The following is an 18,289-nucleotide window of genomic DNA, read 5'->3' on the forward strand; positions in this document are numbered from 1 at the left end:
AAGAGAAAGGAAGAAATTAGAGAGGATGCAAAGAGAGAGAAAGGGAAGCGAAATGAGAGAGGTGAACCAGTCCAGAATGGTCCATGCGCTGTGTAGAGTGACTCGAAGATGTTTGACTGAAATTAACAGGTTTGTATAAGGTTTTGAACGAATCCTGTATTTTAAATTGTATTTCGTTATTTGTAACGTGTTTTCGGGGAAAAAGATCTGCTTTCTGTTTCCAAAATTAAAAAAATAAAAACGCGAGAGAATTTTGCCAAACTGTCATCCGAGCGCCTGACTGTTTCTGAGCTTCACCTGAGCCAAGTGTCGTCTGGTATGAAACCGAGCTCAAACTCGCCCCTCGCTAGCAAGTAGACTGAATGTTTGATCTCCAAGTAGCAATAGCCTCATATCACAGCTCATTAAGAAGCTTCACTGGGTTCTTACTGAAGTACTAAAGCCAAACTTGTCAAAACTACGTCCCTCGAAATCTCTGGCCAATTTCCACTGATACCGCCGCCGCGTTTAGATCTTTTCTCCTCGCCTTTTGTCTGCAATGAACTGAAATAAAAGACTTTGACCAACTCCTAATAGGATTATGTTGGTTGTTGCGGATCCGAATTGCCATTTCGAGGCTGAACATTGAGCAGCAGCTATGGTTGGTGAGAGGAGTGAATGAAAGACAGCAGGGAGCAGTGCCATCACTGGAACTGCTCCCATTCATCGCTCTCTGTTTGAAATCAGCATTGTGTTTTCTGACTAAGCTTTTCCCTGCGTTTCAAAGTTCAGCAGAATTTTTTGACTTGCTGAAATTCTTCATCGGGAGCTGCTGTCTTGAGTCAATTAAAAAATAAAGTTTCAAGACAACAAATGCACCCGGAAAAGGGGCAGTTAAAACTGGTTTCTTCATCTTCTCCGGTGTCCTCAGACTTTCATTCTGGGAACGGAGGAACATAGAAATTAGGAGCGAGAGTCCGCAATACGCGAGCCCGCTCCGCCATTCTATATGATGTGATATATATGATATATTCTATCAATCAACAGCTAGGAATTTTACAAGATCCCATCTACAATTCACAGAATCCCGACAGTGCAGATTCTGCCCATCAAGTCTGCACGAGTCCGAAAGAGCATCTTACTCAGGATTCTGAGTATCCTCTAAGCACATCTCATTCACGGAGAAACTCCGGAAACCTCCAGCCATCCAGAACCTAATATCAGAAATTCCAAATGAGCATGTTTATTCATAGAACATAGAACATTACAGCGCACTACAGGCCCTTCGGCCCTCGGTGTTGCGCCGACCAGTGGAACCAATCTAAAGCCCCTCTAATCTACACTATTCCAATATCATCCATATGTTTATCCAATAACCATTTGAATGCTCTTAATGTTGACAAAATTCAGGCAAAATTCACTTCACTTAGGCACTAATTACCCAACCCCCTCACATTAATACTACATTCTCTGTTGCCCAATTTATATCCAAATCGCCCCCACTTCCTGTGACTTGTCTGGATGGATTACATCACTAGTAAAATGCAAACAACATTTTTAATGGAAGTAGCATATTAAGGCAACACAGGATCACAGATTACTACAGTGCTGAAGAGGCCCTTCAGCCCATCGAGTCTGCATCATGCATCAAATGCCCTGACCTGCCCACCTAATCCCACTTGCCAGCACTTGTCCCATAGCCTTGAATGTTATGGCATGCCAAATACTCATCCAGGTACTTTTTAAAGGATGTGAGGCATCCTTCCTCCACCACCCTGTCAGGCAGCGCATTCCAGACCGTCCCCACCTCTGAGTAAAGACGTTTTTCCTCAAATCCCCCCTAAACCTCCCACCCCTCACTTTTAACTTGTGTCCCCTCATAAATTACCCTTCAACTAAGGGGAACAGCTGCTCCCTATCCACCCTGTCCATGTCCCTCATAATCTTGAGCACCTCAATCAGGTCACACCTCAGTATTCTCTGCTCCAATGAAAACAGCCCAAGCCTATCCAACCTCTCTTCATAACTTAAATGTTCCATCCCAGGCAGCATCCTGGTGAATCTCCTCTGCACCCCCTCCAGTGTCTACACATCCTTCTTTCACGTATTCCAGCTGTGGCCTCCCCAAAATTCTATACAACTTCATCATGACCTCTCTGCTTTTGTAATCTACACACCGATTGATAAAGGCGAGTGTGCCATATGCCTTTTTCACCACCCTATTCATCTGCCTTTCCGCCTTCAGAGATCTATGGGCAAACACGCCAAGGTCTCTTTGTTCTTTGGAACTTCCCAGTGACAGACCTTTCATAGTATACTTCCTTGTCAAATTACTCCTTCCGAAGTGCATCACCTCACACTTTTCAGGTTAAATTCCATCTGCCTCTTATCCGCCCATTTGACCATCTCATCTATATCTTCCTGCAACCCAAGACACTCATCCTCACTGTTAACCACCCGGCCAATCTTTGTGTCATCGGCAAACTTACTGATCCTACCCCCCACATAGTTATCTATGTCATTTATATAAATGATGAACACGGGCGGCACAGTAGCACAGTGGTTAGCACTGCTGCTTCACAGCTCCAGGGACCTGGCTTCGATTCCCGCCTCGGGTCACTGTCTGTGTGGAGTTTGCACATTCTCCTCGTGTCTGCGTGGGTTTCCTCCGGGTACTCCGGTTTCCTCCCACAGTCCAAAGATGTGTGGGTTAGGTTGATTGGCCATGCTAAAATTGTCCCTTAGTGTCCTTAGAGGGGTTAGCGGGTAAAATGTGTAGGGATATGGGGGTGGGGCCTGGGTGGGATTGTGGTCGGTGCAGACTTGATGGGCCGAATGGCCTCTTTCTGCTCTGTAGGGTTTCTATGATTCTATGAATAGGGGGCCCAGCACGAATCCCTGTGGTACGTCACTGGCCTCCAGTCACTAAAGCAGCCATCTGTCACCACTCTCTGTCTGATCTGGAGGAGGGGACGGAGTGTAGGGTAACGAAGTTTGCAGACGACACAAAAATAAGTGGAAAAGTGAATCGTGTGGAGGACGGAGAAGATCTGCAGAGAGATTTGGACAGGCTGAGTGAGTGGGCGAGGATATGGCAAATGGAGTATAGCGTTGAGAAATGCGAGGTTATACACTTTGGAGGAAATAATAACAAATGGGATTATTATCTCAATGGAAACAAATTAAAACATGCTACCGTGCAAAGGGACCTGGGGGTCCTTGTGCATGAGACGCAAAAGCCCAGTCTGCAGGTACAACAGGTGATCAAGAAGGCAAATGGGATGTTGGCCTATATTGCGAAGGGGATAGAATATAAAAGCAGGGATGTCTTGATGCACCTGTACAGGGCATTGGTGAGGCCGCAGCTGGAATACTGTGTGCAGTATTGGTCCCCTTATATGAGGAAGGATATATTGGCATTGGAGGGAGTGCAGAGAAGGTTCACCAGGTTGATACCGGAGATGAGGGGTTTGGATTATGAGGAGAGGCTGAGGAGATTGGGTTTGTACTCGTTGGAGTTTAGAAGGATGAGGGGGGATCTTATGGAGACTTATAAGATAATGCGGGGGTTGGATAGGGTGGAGGCGGAGAGATTCTTTCCACTTAGTAAGGAAGATAAAACTAGAGGACACAGCCTCAAAATAAAGGGGGGTCGGTTTAAGACAGAGTTGAGGAGGAACTTCTTCTCCCAGAGGGTGGTGAATCTCTGGAATTCTCTGCCCACTGAGGTGGTGGAGGCTACCTCGCTGAATATGTTTAAAGCGCGGATGGATAGATTCCTGATCGGTAAGGGAATTAAGGGTTATGGGGATCAGGCGGGTAAGTGGTACTGATCCACGTCAGATCAGCCATGATCTTATTGAATGGCGGGGCAGGCTCGAGGGGCTAGATGGCCTACTCCTGCTCCTATTTCTTATGTTCTTATGTTCTTATGTCTCCTACCGCTAAGCCAATTATGAATCCACCTTATCAGATCACCCTGTATCCCATGTGCCTTCTTAATAAGTCTCCCATGTGGGACTTTGTCAAAGGTTTTGCTGAAATCCATGTAAACTACATCAACTGCACTACCCTCATCCACACACTTGGTTACATACTCAAAAAATTCAATCAAATTTGTTAGACATGACCTGCCTCTGACAAAACCATGCTGACTATCCCTGATCAAACCTTGCCTCTCCAAATGCAGATAGATTCTCTCCTTCAGAATCTTCTCCAGTAGTTTCCCAGCCACAGTCGTGAGACTCATTGGTCTGTAGTTCCCTGGCTTGTCTCTACAACCTTTTTTAAATAGTGGGACCACATTAGCTGTTCTCCAGTCCTCTGGCACCTCCCTGGTGGCCAGGGAGGAATTACTTGTTGATCTTTCATTTTACCCCCATCGTCTTTACGCTGTGCATGTTGTCCACACTTTGCTGATAATCTATTCACTTCCTTGCCATTACAGCACAGAAGGAGGTCTGACAATAGGATATTCTGAAGAACAAAGGGACCTTGGCTTGTTTGTCCATAGATCTCTGAAGGCGGAAAGGCAGGTTAATAGGGTGGTGAAAAAGGCATATGGCACAATCACCTGTATCAATCGGGGGATAGATTACAAAAGCAGAAAGGTCATGATGGAGTTGTATAGAACTTTGGTGAGGCCACAGCTGGAGTACTGTGTGCAGTTCTGGTCACCACATTATAGGAAGGACATGAACGCACTGGAGGAAGTGCAGAGGAGATTCACCAGGATGTTGCCTGGGATGAAATATTTAAGCTATAAAGAGAGGCTTGGGTTGTTCTCTCTGGAGCAGAGAAGACTGAGGGGTGACCTGATTGAGGTGTTAGAGATTATGAGGGGAATGGACAGGGTGCATAGGGAGTAGCTGTTCCCCTTAGTTGAAGGGCCAATTACAAGGGGACACAAGTTAAAAGTGAGGGGTGGGAGGTTTAGGGGGATGTGAGGAAAAACCTTTTTACCCAGAGGGTGGTGATGGTCTGGAATGCGCTGCCTGGGAGGATGGTGAAGGTGGGATTCCTCACATCCTTTAAAAAGTACCTGGATGAATACTTGGCAAGTCTTAACATTCAAGGCTATGGATCAAGTGCTGGCCAATGGGATTAGGTGGGCAGGCCAGAGCCTTTTATGCATCAGTGCAGACTCGAAGGGCCGAAGGATCTCTTCTGCATTGCAGTATTCTGTGATTCTGAAATCATTTGGCCCATCAAGTCTATGCCAGCTCCCTATACAGCAATCCAGTCAGTCCCATCCCGCCTCTGCATTCCCGTAGTTTATTTGTCTCAAGCGCCACATCCAATTTCAATTCAAAATCATCGACTGTTTCTGTTTCCACCACCCTCATGAGCAGTGAGTTCGAAGTCAATATCACTTGCTGCAGAAAAAAGTTCTCCCTCACACCCCTAACCCTTGCATCGTGTGACACTACTTTGCCTTTAAGAAATGTATAGAAACATAGAAAAACTACAGCACAAACAGGCCCTTCGGCCCACAAATTGTGCCGAACACATCCCTACCTTATAGACCTACCTATAACCCTCCATCCTATTAAGCTCCATGTACTCATCCAGGAGTCTCTTAAAAGATCCTATTGAGTTCGCCTCCACCACCACTGACGGCAGCCGATTACACTCGCCCACCACCCTGTGTGTGAAAAACTTACCCCGAACATCTCCCCTGTACCTACCCCCCAGCACCTTAAACCTGTGTCCTCTCGTAGCAGACATTTCCACCCTTGGAAAAAGCCTCTGAGAGTCCACCTGATCTATGCCTCTCAACATCTTATACACCTCTATTAGGTCTCCTCTCATCCTTCGTCTCTCCAAGGAGAAAAGACCGAGCTCCCTCAGCCTATCCTCATAAGGCATGCCACTCAATTCAGGCAACATCCTTGTAAATCTCCTCTGCACCCTTTCAATCTTTTCCACATCCTTCCTATAGTGAGGCGACCAGAACTGAGCACAGTACTCCAAGTGGGGTCTGATGAGGGTCTTATATAGCTGCATCATTATCCCTGGACTCCGAAACACAATCTCTTGATTGATAAAGGCCAGCACACCATACACTTTCTTAACCAGCTCCTCCACCTGCAGGGCTGATTTCAGAGTCCTATGGACCCGGACCCCAAGGTCCTTCTGATCCTCTACCGTACTAAGAGTCTTTCCCTTTCTATTGTACTCCTTCATCCCATTTGTCCTACCAAAATGGACCATGACGCATTTATCTGGGTTGACGTCCATCTGCTACTTCTCCGCCCAATCTTGCATCCTATCTATGTCCCTCTGTAACTTCTGACATCCCTCCAGACTATCCACAACCCCACCAACCTTCGTGTCATCGGCAAACTTACCAACCCATCCCTCCGCTTCCTCATCCAGGTCATTTATGAAAATGACAAACAGCAAGGGTCCCAGAACAGATCCCTGGGGCACCACTGGTGACCGACCTCCATTTAGAAAAAGACCCATCTATACCCACTCTCTGCCTCCTTTGGGCAAGCCAGTTCTGGATCCACAGGGCAGCAGCCCCTTGGATCCCATGCCCTCTCACTTTTTTCTAGAAGCCTTGCATGGGGGACCTTATCGAACGCCTTGCTAAAATCCATATAAACCACATCTACCGCCTTCCCTTCATCAATGTGTTTAGTCACATTTTCGAAGAACTCCACCAGGCTCGTAAGGCACGATCTGCCCTTGACCAAGCCATGCTGAGTATTCTTGAGCATACTAAACCTCTCTAAATGCTCATATATCCTGTCTCTCAGGATCTTCTCCATCAGTTTACCAACTACTGAGGTTAGACTCACCGGTCGGTAATTTCCTGGGCTATCCCTATTCCCCTTCTTGAAAATAGGAACCACATCCGCAATCCTCCAATCCTCCGGCACCTCTCCCGTCTCCATCGACGACGCAAAGATCATCGCCAGAGGCTCTGCAATCTCCTCCCTCGCCTCCCACAGTAACCTGGGGTACATCCCATCTGGACCCGGCGACTTATCTATCTTGATGCCATTCAAAGATTCCAGCACAACCTCTTCCTTAAAGTCCACATACTCAATCCTTTCAGTCCACCGCATGCCCGCAGTACATCCACCCAGGTCCTTCTCCTCTGTGAAAACCGAGGCAAAATACTCATTGAGCACCTCTGCCATTTCTACTGGTTCCATACAGACTTTCCTGCCTTCACCTTTTCTAGGCCCTATTCCGTCACGTCTCATCCTTTTACTCTTCACATATTTATAGAACGCCTTAGGGTTCTCCTTAATCCTACCTGCCAGGGCCTTCTCGTGACCCCTTCTGGCTATCTTAATTTCCTTCTTTAGTCCCTTCCTACAAGCAGTGTACTCTTCTAAATCCCTATCTTCGCCAAGCTCTCTGAACCTTTTGTATGCTTTCCTTTTCTTCTCGACTAGGTCCCGCACAGCTTTCGTGCACCACGGTTCCTTTAACCGACCAACACCTCCCTGTCTGCTCGGAACGTTGTCCTGTAGAACTCTAGACAGACATTCCTTGAAAAACTGCCACCTCTCTTCAGTACATTTCCCCGAGAATACCTCCTTCCAATTTACTCCTCTAATTTGCTGTCTAATGTCTTCATATTTCCCCTTAATCCATATAAACACTTTCCTAGCTTGCCTGATCCTCTCTTTTTCCAATGCAAGCATAAAGGAGATAGAGTTATGATCGCTATCCCCAAGATGCTCTCCCACTGAGAGATCTGACACCTGTCCATGTTCATTGGTCAGTATCAGATCAAGTACAGCCTCTCCTCTTGTCGGCTTGTCCTAACAAACTCTTCCCCACCCAATCCCCTTACCCTAGGGATATTCCAATCTATGTTTGGGAAATTAAAGTCTCCCATCACAACAACTCTGCTATTACTGCATCTCTCCAGGATCTGTTTCCCTATCTGCTCCTCCACCTCCCTGTTACTATTGGGCGGCCTATAGAATACTCCCAGCAATGTGACCGGCCCCTTCCCACTCCGAACTTCCACCCACAGAGACTCGGTGGACAATCCCTCCACAGCATACACCTTCTCTACAGCTGTGACACTATCCCTGATCAGCAGTGCCACTCCACCCCCTCTCTTGCCTCCCTCCCTGTCCTTCCTGAAAGATCTGAATCCCGGCACCTGGAGTATCCAGTCCTGTCCCTGAGACATCCAAGTCTCCATAATGGCCACCACATCATAGTTCCAGGCATCGATCCACACTCTGAGCTCATCCCCTTTATTCACTATACTCCTGGCATTAAAGTAAACACATCTCAATCCTTTGGTCTGAGCTTTCCCCTTCTCTATTCCCTGTCCATTTGCCCTCTTCCATATATATTAATGATGTTTCTTTGCAGGTTTTTCAAGCAGCTTCTAGCATTTTATATTGGCATCATTTTGTCTGTAATTGTTACTGAACAATATAATGGACATCATGGGTGGAATTCTCCCAAAAACGTACTAAATGTCGAATTTGCAGGAAAACTGGAGTAATTTCCATGGTTTTTTCAGTGGGAATTCATACTAGAATCTCCCACATTCTGTGCAATGCAGAGGCCACCCGTGTGAATGTCATTAAATTTCAGGGGGCGGGGCCTATTCCTGCTGGAAAGGTTGAAATCAGCGCGCTGAGCGGGCCACTACACACATGCCTGTCTGTCAGTGCCGAGATTGACGCAGACGCAGTGGCCCCAAACTGCCAGCCTCCCCATTTGCTGTCCAGTTCGATTGCTGGCCAGCCCAGGACTCTGGCAGTGCTGTCCCGCCAATCTCCTCATGGCCCGATCTTGACCCCTGTCGATTTGCGGGCCAGCCCTGAACTCCCCATCCTGTCCAACCCCAATCTCCAGCATCCATTCCCCCCCGCCCAGCAATGATGGTTCCCCCCCGCAGACAGACCCCTCCCCTGGGCAACTCCGCCACCCAGCAGACGCCCCCCGCCAATCCGCCCTGATTGCTAGGGGTGGCACGGTAGCACAGTGGTTAGCACTGCTGCTTCACAGCTCCAGGGTCCTGGGTTCGAATCCCGGCTCGGGTCACTGTCTGTGTGGAGTTTGCACATTCTCCCCATGTCTGTGTGGGTTTCCTCTGGGTGCTCCGGTTTCCTCCCACAGTCCAAAGATGTGCGGGCTAGGTTGATTGGCTATTCTAAATTGCCCCTTAGTTTCCCGGGATGCATAGGTTAGAGGGGTTAGTGGGTAAATATGTAGGGATGTGTGGATAGGGCCTGGGTGGGATTGTGGTTGGTGCAGACTCAATAGGCCGAATGGCCTCTTTCTGCACTGTAGGATTCTATGATTCTTCCTCCAGCCCTGACTGGATCCCAATGCAGCGTGGCAGCGGGACCCCCCCTCGATTGCCCCTAGACCCTGCCCCTAGCAGGCCCCACTTCTAGGCTCCACCCCCAATTGGCCCTGTCCCCTTGGCACTGCCCCATGTCCTGGGTGGGGGGGGAGGGCCCCAATTGCCTCTTTCACTCCAGCGGGGTCAGGCCGCTAGTTTCCTGAAAATGTGGAACTAGTCTGAACCCCGCTGGAGTAAAATGCTCCTGGTGGGGTGGGAGATGCTCGTGGGCCCGGAGAATTCAGTGCCGGGCCCGTTAATAGCATTTAAATAGTATGTAAAATACTATTTAAATGCTAGCTCTGTCTCCCAGCCGATCTCCGGCACTGTGCAGACGCCACTGGAAATCTGGGCTGGGAGACACAAGCGTGGCGCGAACACTTGCGGGAATCCCATGAATTGGCCAACGTGCGATTCTTCCAGCCTGCTGCACTAGAACAATTAGCACAGCAGGATGGGAGAATGCCCCACCCACCCCCCCAACACATGTTATTTTTTAATCTGGCCTAGTGCAATGTCCTGGGATTTTATGATCCTTTAAAGATTGCTGAGTGGAGCTTGATTTGGGATGATTGACAGGTCAGGTAATGCCTGGGGATAGTTTTCTATCCACAGAAAAGTCCAAGGTTTTAGTTTCACTTTTCCCAGATGCTGTTTGGACTGGAGACAGAAAGCAGTGTCTCAGTCTCTCTCTCTCTCCACAGGCATGATGAAAGTTCCTGGACTGGGAAACCTCAGAGTTTTAACTCAACATTGAAAGGACCAATTTACAGCAGGTGTTAAAAAACTGCAAAGTCCAGCATCACATGAGCATACTTGCTTTTTGTGCCAAGTTTAGAAGGGAGTGTTGTTTGACTTGGAACATCATAGATAGCTAGCTGTTAAGGTTTATACTGTATCATGTTTGATTCTTGTAATTGGTAAAAGTTATGTTAAATCTTTTTATTATATTTTAACTGCATTTTAAAATAAACTTTGTTTGATAAAAGCTTCCTAGTGAGTCACGTGAATCATACATGGAGTGAAATACCTTATGCCCGTCCATGCCAAATTCAAATGTAAAAAGTTAGGGTCTAGGCTATCTTCATAAAACACCTTGGAGTTTCTGACCTGGGTTATAACAATCTCTTGCTCAAAATCTTAAGTCTGTATCCCTTAATCTTTGTATCATCAGCCAGTGGGAACAGTTTTACTTTTTCTACCTTAATTAAATCTGTCATAACCTTTTACACCTCTATAGAACAACCCTAACCCCACAACCTAAAGATGTGGCTAAATTCCCTCATCCCTGGAACCATTCTGGTAAATCTCCTCTGCGCCCTCTCAAGGACCTTATATTCTTGTTAAAGTGTGATGGCCTTTTGCAGAAAGAATAGAAAACGGATGATTACAAATTGAGAAAGACTGCAGAATGGTCCATTAAGAGGGATCTGGATCTGGGTGTTTTTATACATAAATCACAAAAGGTGTTAAAAATTGGAAAGCTAACAGTTGAACTTAAGAAGAAAACAAAATGATAGGCAAGTAACCAGATTAGCAGGTGTCTCGAGGAATAATGAGGTGCAATTTGCCCAGTAACAAGATTAGCAGAAGTCTAGAAAAAAAGACACATCAGAAACATGTTTACAAGAAGTCAATGGGTCTGTACAAATGGTAACTTCTAAAGGCAAGGGGGGGGAGGGGGAAGACTCTCCCCGGACCCGCTAATGAAATGCTAATCTCCATATCCACAATTTATTCAGTTCTACACCAATTTCTGGCGCGGAGCGGACGGCACTGGAAATCTGCGATGCGCGGAGGTCATGGTGCCCAGCGGGAAGCTTGAGTCTCCCAGTCCACTCAGCAGGTCAGGAGAATCACCCCCGCAGTTTCGTGCCTTTGCTGAAACAAGAAAAGGTGCTTTCCCAGACTTGGTCATCTAAGGTGTGTTGTTGTGCTAACTGTGAGCTGGATTTGACTTACTGAGTAACTAAATTGTATGTTCTCTGGGAAAAGGGATCTGAGTTCAGGGAACTTAGGATTTGGGAATCAGAGGTAATTTTAGATAAAATGGTGTGCTTAGTTATTAATGCACTTAAATGTCACAGTGCATATTCGTCTTTCTTGTCGTATATGTTTTTTCTTTTACATTAATAAATACGCTTTATTAATTGTTTACACAAAGCATTTGTTTTTGAATAGCTGTTAATCACCAGGTGTAGGGTAGTCATCACTGGGAACATGTAAATAATATAAAATGCAATGAGTCGGTTCCCCCGCCCAAGTCGGTTGAAGTGGAGCAGAATGCCTGAGCTTGTGGCTAAGGGCGGCGCGTCCCGCAAGGCGTCCGAGCAGTCACTGACCAAGGTCACCAAGAAGCCACCCAAGTAGCGGAGGAAAGCCCACAAACAGAGCTACTCCACCTACGTGTTTCAGGTGCTCACCCAGGTCCATACCTGCATCTCATCCAAGGCCATGAGCGTCATGAACTCCTTCATGGTGGACGTCTACAAGTGCATCGCTTCCGAGGCCTCGCACCTCATCCACTACAACAAGCGGCACACCATCTCGGCCTGGGAGATCCAAAGCGCCGTCCACCTCATGCTGCCGGGGGAGCTGGCCAAACATGCCATCTCCGAGGGCACCAAGGTGGCCACCAAGTACATCAACTCTGTCCAGGTCGACCACACTGTAAGTATAAAGAGCAAAAGGGCCTGAGCGTAGCAGTTCTGGAACGGAGTGACACCTGAACAGAGTGGCTTAATTGGAATTTAGAGACAGTGGGAATTCGGAGAAAAGAAGGAATGATCTAGTATATAAAATCAATTTATATATATATATAAACGACTGACGAATATAGATAAGTTACAGCTTCAGAAGCTGACCGGCAAAGGGACAGAGCAGAGCACTACCTACACACTCGGTAGTGGGTTAGTTATTTTTCTCCCCAATTTAAAGCTACATTAAGATAAGAGTGCCAGCTTTCTAAAATAAACCTTCAATTTCTCCTGGGCATAAATTTAACATAAGAGTCTTTTTACTGAAGTTATGGCCGGGGAACTCAGTCCTGTGTGTTGCATCGCTTGCAGTATGTGAGAATTTGTTGATGTTCCTCTGTATTACCATGTGTGCAGGAAGTGCCACAGGTTTGACCAACCTGAATGGCCTCCTTCTGCACTGTAGGGTTTCTATGATAAGGTAAATGTGGACCAAATGTTTCCCCTTGTGGGGCAATCTAGAACAAGAGGTCACAGGTATAGGTTGAGAGACGGTAGATTTAAAACTGGGATGAGGAGGAACTACTTCTCGGAGAGGGTGGTGAATTTTTGAAACTCGCTGCCCCATTGCGCGATGGAGTCTGAATCATTAAATGGTTTCAAGAAGTAGATATATTTTTGATTTTTTAAAAACAGGTTAAAGGGACATAGGGAACAGGTAGGGAGTTGGATTTGAGATTGGGAAGAGATCAACCATGATCTAATTGAATGCAGAGAGGCTCGAAGAGCTGAATTGTCTACTTCTGCTCCTAACTCCTATGTTCCTATGAAAGGGTGGTAGAGGCGGGAACCCTCATAACATTTAAGAAGTATTTAGATGAGCACTTGAAATGCCAAAGCATACAAGGCCAAGTGCTGGAAAATGGGATTAGAATAGAAAGGTGCTTGATGGCCAGCGCAGACACGATGGGCCAAAGGGCATTTTTGCATGCTGTAAGAGTTTATGACTAACGACTGGACTGTTTCCACATTCCACATTCCAAACAAATATACACCACAAAGAATCAGTGTTTCAAGTTATCCTTAGGGGTTTTGAGACACTCTCACAGGTAACATCAGCGGGGGTTCGTAACAAAAGTTAGTACAGCCAATAATTAGGGAGGCAAAATTAATGTTGATGTCTATTGCAAGGGGGATGGAGTATAAAAGTAAGGAAGTCTTGCTACAATATGGGCGGCACGGTAACAAGTGGTTAGCACTGCTACCTCACAGTGCCAGGGATTCGGGTTCAATTCCTGGCTTGGGTCACTGTTTGTGTGGAGTTTGCACGTTCTCCTCGTGGGTTTCCTCAGCTGTTCCGGTTTTCTCCCACAGTCTGAAAGGCGTGCTGGTTAGGTGCATTGGCTATGCTAACTTTTCCCTTGGTGTATCCAAACAGGCACCGGAGTGTGACAACTGGGGGATTTTCACACTAACTTCATTACAGTGTTAATGTAAGCCTACTTGTGACAAATAAATAAACTTAACTTTACAGGGCATTGGTGAGAACACATCTGGAGTACTGGGTACAGTTTTGGTCACTTTATTTAAGGAGGAATATTCTTGCATTGGAAGCAGTTCAAAGAAGGTTCACTAGGCGGCACGGTAGCACAGTGGTTAGCGGGGCGGCACGGTAGCACAGTGGTTAGCACTGCTGCTTCACAGCTCCAGGGTCCCGGGTTCGATTCCTGGCTCGGGTCACTGTCTGTGTGGAGTTTGCACATTCTTCTCGTGTCTGCGTGGGTTTCCTCCGGGTGCTCTGGTTTCCTCCCACAGTCCAAAGATGTGCGGGTTAGGTTGATTGGCCAGGTTAAAAAAAAAAATTGCCCCTTAGAGTCCTGGGATGCGTAGGTTAGAGGGATTAGCGGGTAAAATATGTGGGGGTAGGGCCTGGGTGGGATTGTGGTTGGTGCAGACTCGATGGGCCGAATGGCCTCCTTCTGCACTGTAGGGTTTCTATGATAAGCTCATTTCTGGGGTGAAAGAGGTTGTCTTATGAGAAAGGTTCAGCAGTTTGGGCAATACTGATGTAAGAGTCTAAGGGGGCTTGTCAGGGTAGATGTGGAGAGGATGTTTCTTCTCAATGGTGAATCTATAACTACGGAGTACATTTTAAAAATGAGGATTTTCTAGGCTAAGTTAGCCATATTTTAGATTGGCAAAGGAATTAGGGTTATGGGTGGGTGGGGGGTAGAGGCAAGAGGAAAGTGTATTTAAAGCCACAATCAGATCAGCAACAATCCTACTGTATTGCAGCAGGCTTGATGGGCCAAATCCTGCTCTGATTTCTTATGATCTTGTGACTAGGGCTGCATGCATTTCTCTAATTGTAGCCTAATCAGAGCTTTATAAGTATGTCAGCTAACTTTCACTATCTCTCGCGACAAAACAAGCTCTCATATAAGAGAGTATACTCACATACTCTCTCTCCAAAGATGCTGTCAGACCTGCTGAGATTTTCCAGCATTTTTCTGTTTTTGAAAATCAATTCTCACATGGTCTAACAATCACTCACTCGTCCTAACTGTCTCCCATCCCTCCATCATTCACACATCCTGCATTGACTGACAATTCCCTCACTGTGTGACACAAATATCTTAAACTAAGACCTTCTGAAGGTCTTCCAGGAGAACGGTTTGTGACTGAAGACAAAGTGGATGGAGAGGAAGCCACTAACTGCAGTTACCATTGCTTTCTTGGACTGAGCACACTTTAGCTATTTTAGCCCAGGAAACCAGAGGTGAATGTGTGGGTGGAGAAGGGAGTGAGAAGCAGTGATACCAATGGGAATGCAGGGTCAGATATTCTGGTTGGGTGGTGACATCTAAAGTTACATCAGCACCCCAGTTTCATGTCAACATTTTCTGTGGTCTAATTTTGGATGGAATCGGCTTCTTAAAAAAACGTTTGTGTGCAAAATGGTGATTGTGTTTGCTGCCATAACATTCTAAGTGTAAGGTTCTGCATTATGTTTCAAGGATGTTCACAAGGCACCATATGAAAGCTCAATGGGCAATAGGGCCGAGCAGAAAGCAGATGACCATTCGGAGAAACCTCAAACTCCATCTGGTGGCTGAAATGAGAAATACCCAGAAACAGGATTTAACCCTTTGGAAGCTGGAAGCTGCCAATTCATGTACATTTTACAGCTTATAACACTGTCTTCGAATACAGTCCACAAATATATATATTTATGATTATAAACATGTGAATTTGTTGGGAATGGCCAGAATCTGATAACCTTCGGGTTTCACATTGTAATTTGTAGAAAGTTTAATTATCAGTAGTTCCAAACTGAACAGTCGTTAATACCACAGAGTGCACCCTGACAGCAGGCAGCTGCACAGATCAGATTGCTGACATTAATGGTTCTCTAATACAAACCTGACGAAACGCTGCGTTGATACCATCCACAGGATGAGCAAAGACCAAACAACATTGACAAGTGAGTGAAGAGTGGATGGGTGAAATATTGGAATGGGAAGAGAGAAAGAAAGAGAGAAAACAGGAAACAAAAGACTAAAGGGAAAAAGTAAATTTATTAATGCTACTGAGTCATACCAGGGGTCTTTGTGATGAAAGTAATTGGAACTTTTAACCATGTTCATGCTTTTAATTTGAAGCAGCAGCTCAGATATACAGCTCGGGGTTTTAAGCACCCCCCACCCACCCCCCCCACCCCCCCACCCCCCACCCACCCACCCACCCACCCCCCCCCCCCCCCCACCCACCCACCCCCCCCACCCACCCACCCACCCACCCCCCCCCCCCCCCCCCCCCCCCACCGCGGGATTTAAAATAATATGAGCTGATACTAGATGTGCTTAATTAACCCCAGAGTCTCTGCCTAATTCCAACCCCCTCATGTGGAGGCAACAAGTTGCCACTCTGACTCACCTGGCAATCCCTTGTTTTGATAGTTGAGGCCAAAATGGTGTCTGATTTCAAGAAGAAATTAGATATGGTTCTTGGGGCTAAAGGGATCAAGGGATGTGGGGGGACAGTGGGATCGGGATATTGAATTTGATGGTCAGCCATGATCAAAATGAATGGTGGAGCAGGCTCCAAGGGCCTGCTTCTATTTTCTATGTTTCTATCCCGGAGTTCAGGACAGTCCCATGTGGGGGCAATTATACCATGGTGTGATGCTTTACTATTGAAAAGTGGCACAGCTTTGTCCTGCTTTGATGTATCTACTTGCTACAATGATGAGGAATAGATATGAAACAAATACACGATGCCCACTCTAAAAACAATGGGGCACTGCAAGTGTCAAGGACCTCTGTGTTTCTAGGCATCCATTTCCCCTGAGCAAATCCACAGGAACTGGTGTTGTTATGAAAACACATGTCTATACATACAGATGGCACAGGTGAAAATAATATGAAATTGCTGGTTACTTTTACTAAGCGCTGTTTCATGATGTCAGAACATCTCAAAGTGGCTTGAGCCAATGAACTTCTTTTGAAGTGCAGTCATTGTGACAATGCAGCAAACACAGTAACCAATTTGTCCACAGCAAGCTGCCACAAATAGCAATGTGACAACCTGTTTCAGGTGTTGGCTCAGGGATAAATAATGTCCAGGACATCAGGGGAATCCCGTTGCTCTTGGGCCATGGATCTTTGATGTTCACATGACAAGGCAGATGGGATCTCGTTCATCTGAAAAACAGCCCCTCAACAGTACAGCACTCCTTCAGTTCTGAAACGCCAACAGTGCAGCCCTCCCTCAGTACTGACCCTCCGACAGTGCAGCACTCCCTCAGTGCTGAATCTCCAACTGTGCAGTGCTCCCTCAGTATTGATCCTCTATAGTGCAGCATTCCCTCAGTACTGCCACCGTGGCACAGTGGTTAGCATAGCTGCCTCTCAGTGCCGGGAGGGACCCGGGTTCAATTCCCAGCTTGGGTCACTATCTGTGTGGAGTCTGCACATTCTCCCCTTGTCTTAGTGGGTTTCCTCTGGGTGCTCCAGTTTCCTCCAACAATCCAAAAGACATGCAGGTTAGGTGCATGGTCCATGCTAAATTCTCCCTCAGTGTACCCGAAAAGGCATTCAAGTGTGGCGATGAGGGGATTTTCACACTAATTTCATTGCAGTGTTAATGTAAGTCTACTTGTGACTAATAAATAAACTTTAAGGGGAACGAGCCCGGCCAGGTGGTCGACGTTTCAGTAGGGGAGCAGTTTGGGAACAGTAACCAGAATTCAGTAAGCTTTAAGGTACTGGTGGATAAAGATAAGTGTAGTCCTCAAGTGTAAATTGGGGGAAGGCTAATTACAACAATATTAGGCAAGCACTGAAGAATGTAGATTGGGGGTGGCGGATGTTTGACGGCAAATCAACATCTGACATATGGGAGGCTTTCAACTGTAAATTGATAGAAATTCAGGACTGGCATATTCCTGTAAGGACGAAGGATAAGTATGGCAAGTTTTGGGAACCTTGGATAAAAAGAGATATTGTGAGCCTGGTCAAAAAGAAAAAGGAAGCATTTGTCAAGGCTAGGAGCTAGGAACACACAAAGCAAGTGTGGAATACAAGGATAGTAGAAATAAACTTAAGCAAGGAGTCAGGAGGGCCAAAAGGAGTCACTAAAAGTAATTGGCCAGCAGGATTAAGGTAAAATCCCAAGGCTTTTTATACTTATATAAAGAGGAAGAGGGTAGCCAGGGAGAGTGTTGGCCCACTCAAGGACAGGGGAGGGAATCGTGGAGCCGGAGGAAATAGGCGAGGTATTAAATGAATACTTTGCGTCAGTATTCATCAAAGAGAAGGACTTGGTGGATGATGAGTCTGGGGAAGGGTGTGTAGATAGTTTGAGTCATGTTGAGATCAAAAAGGAGGAGATATTGGGGTTCTTGAAAAACATTAAGGTAGACAAGGTCCCAGGACCTGATGGGATATACCCCAGCATACTGAGAGAGGTAAGGGAGGAAATTGCTGGGGCCTCGAGAGAAATCTTTGTATCCTCACTGGCTACAGGGGAGGTGCCAGAGGATTAGAGAATAGCCAATGTTGTTCCTTTGTTTAAGAAAGGTAGCAAGGATAATCCAGGTAATTACAGGCCGGTGAGCCTTACGTCAGTGGTAGGGAAATTATTGGAGAGGATTCTTCGAGACAGGATTTACTCCCACTTGGAAATAAGTGGACATATTAGCAAGAGGCAACATGGCTTTGTGAAGGGAAGGTTGATCGAGTTTTTCGAGGACGTGATGAAGGTGATTGATGAAGGT

At 46.4% G+C, this 18,289-nt stretch overlaps 1 pseudogene; it reads left to right on the top strand.

Moving 5' to 3' along the window:
- Positions 1–11,599: 11,599 nt before the first annotated feature.
- Positions 11,600–15,128, top strand: LOC144480122 (histone H2B type 1-L-like; annotated as a pseudogene).
- The last annotated feature ends 3,161 nt before the right edge of the window (positions 15,129–18,289 follow it).

Source organism: Mustelus asterias, chromosome 28 (assembly GCF_964213995.1).
Source record: "Mustelus asterias chromosome 28, sMusAst1.hap1.1, whole genome shotgun sequence".
NCBI lineage: Eukaryota > Metazoa > Chordata > Chondrichthyes > Carcharhiniformes > Triakidae > Mustelus > Mustelus asterias.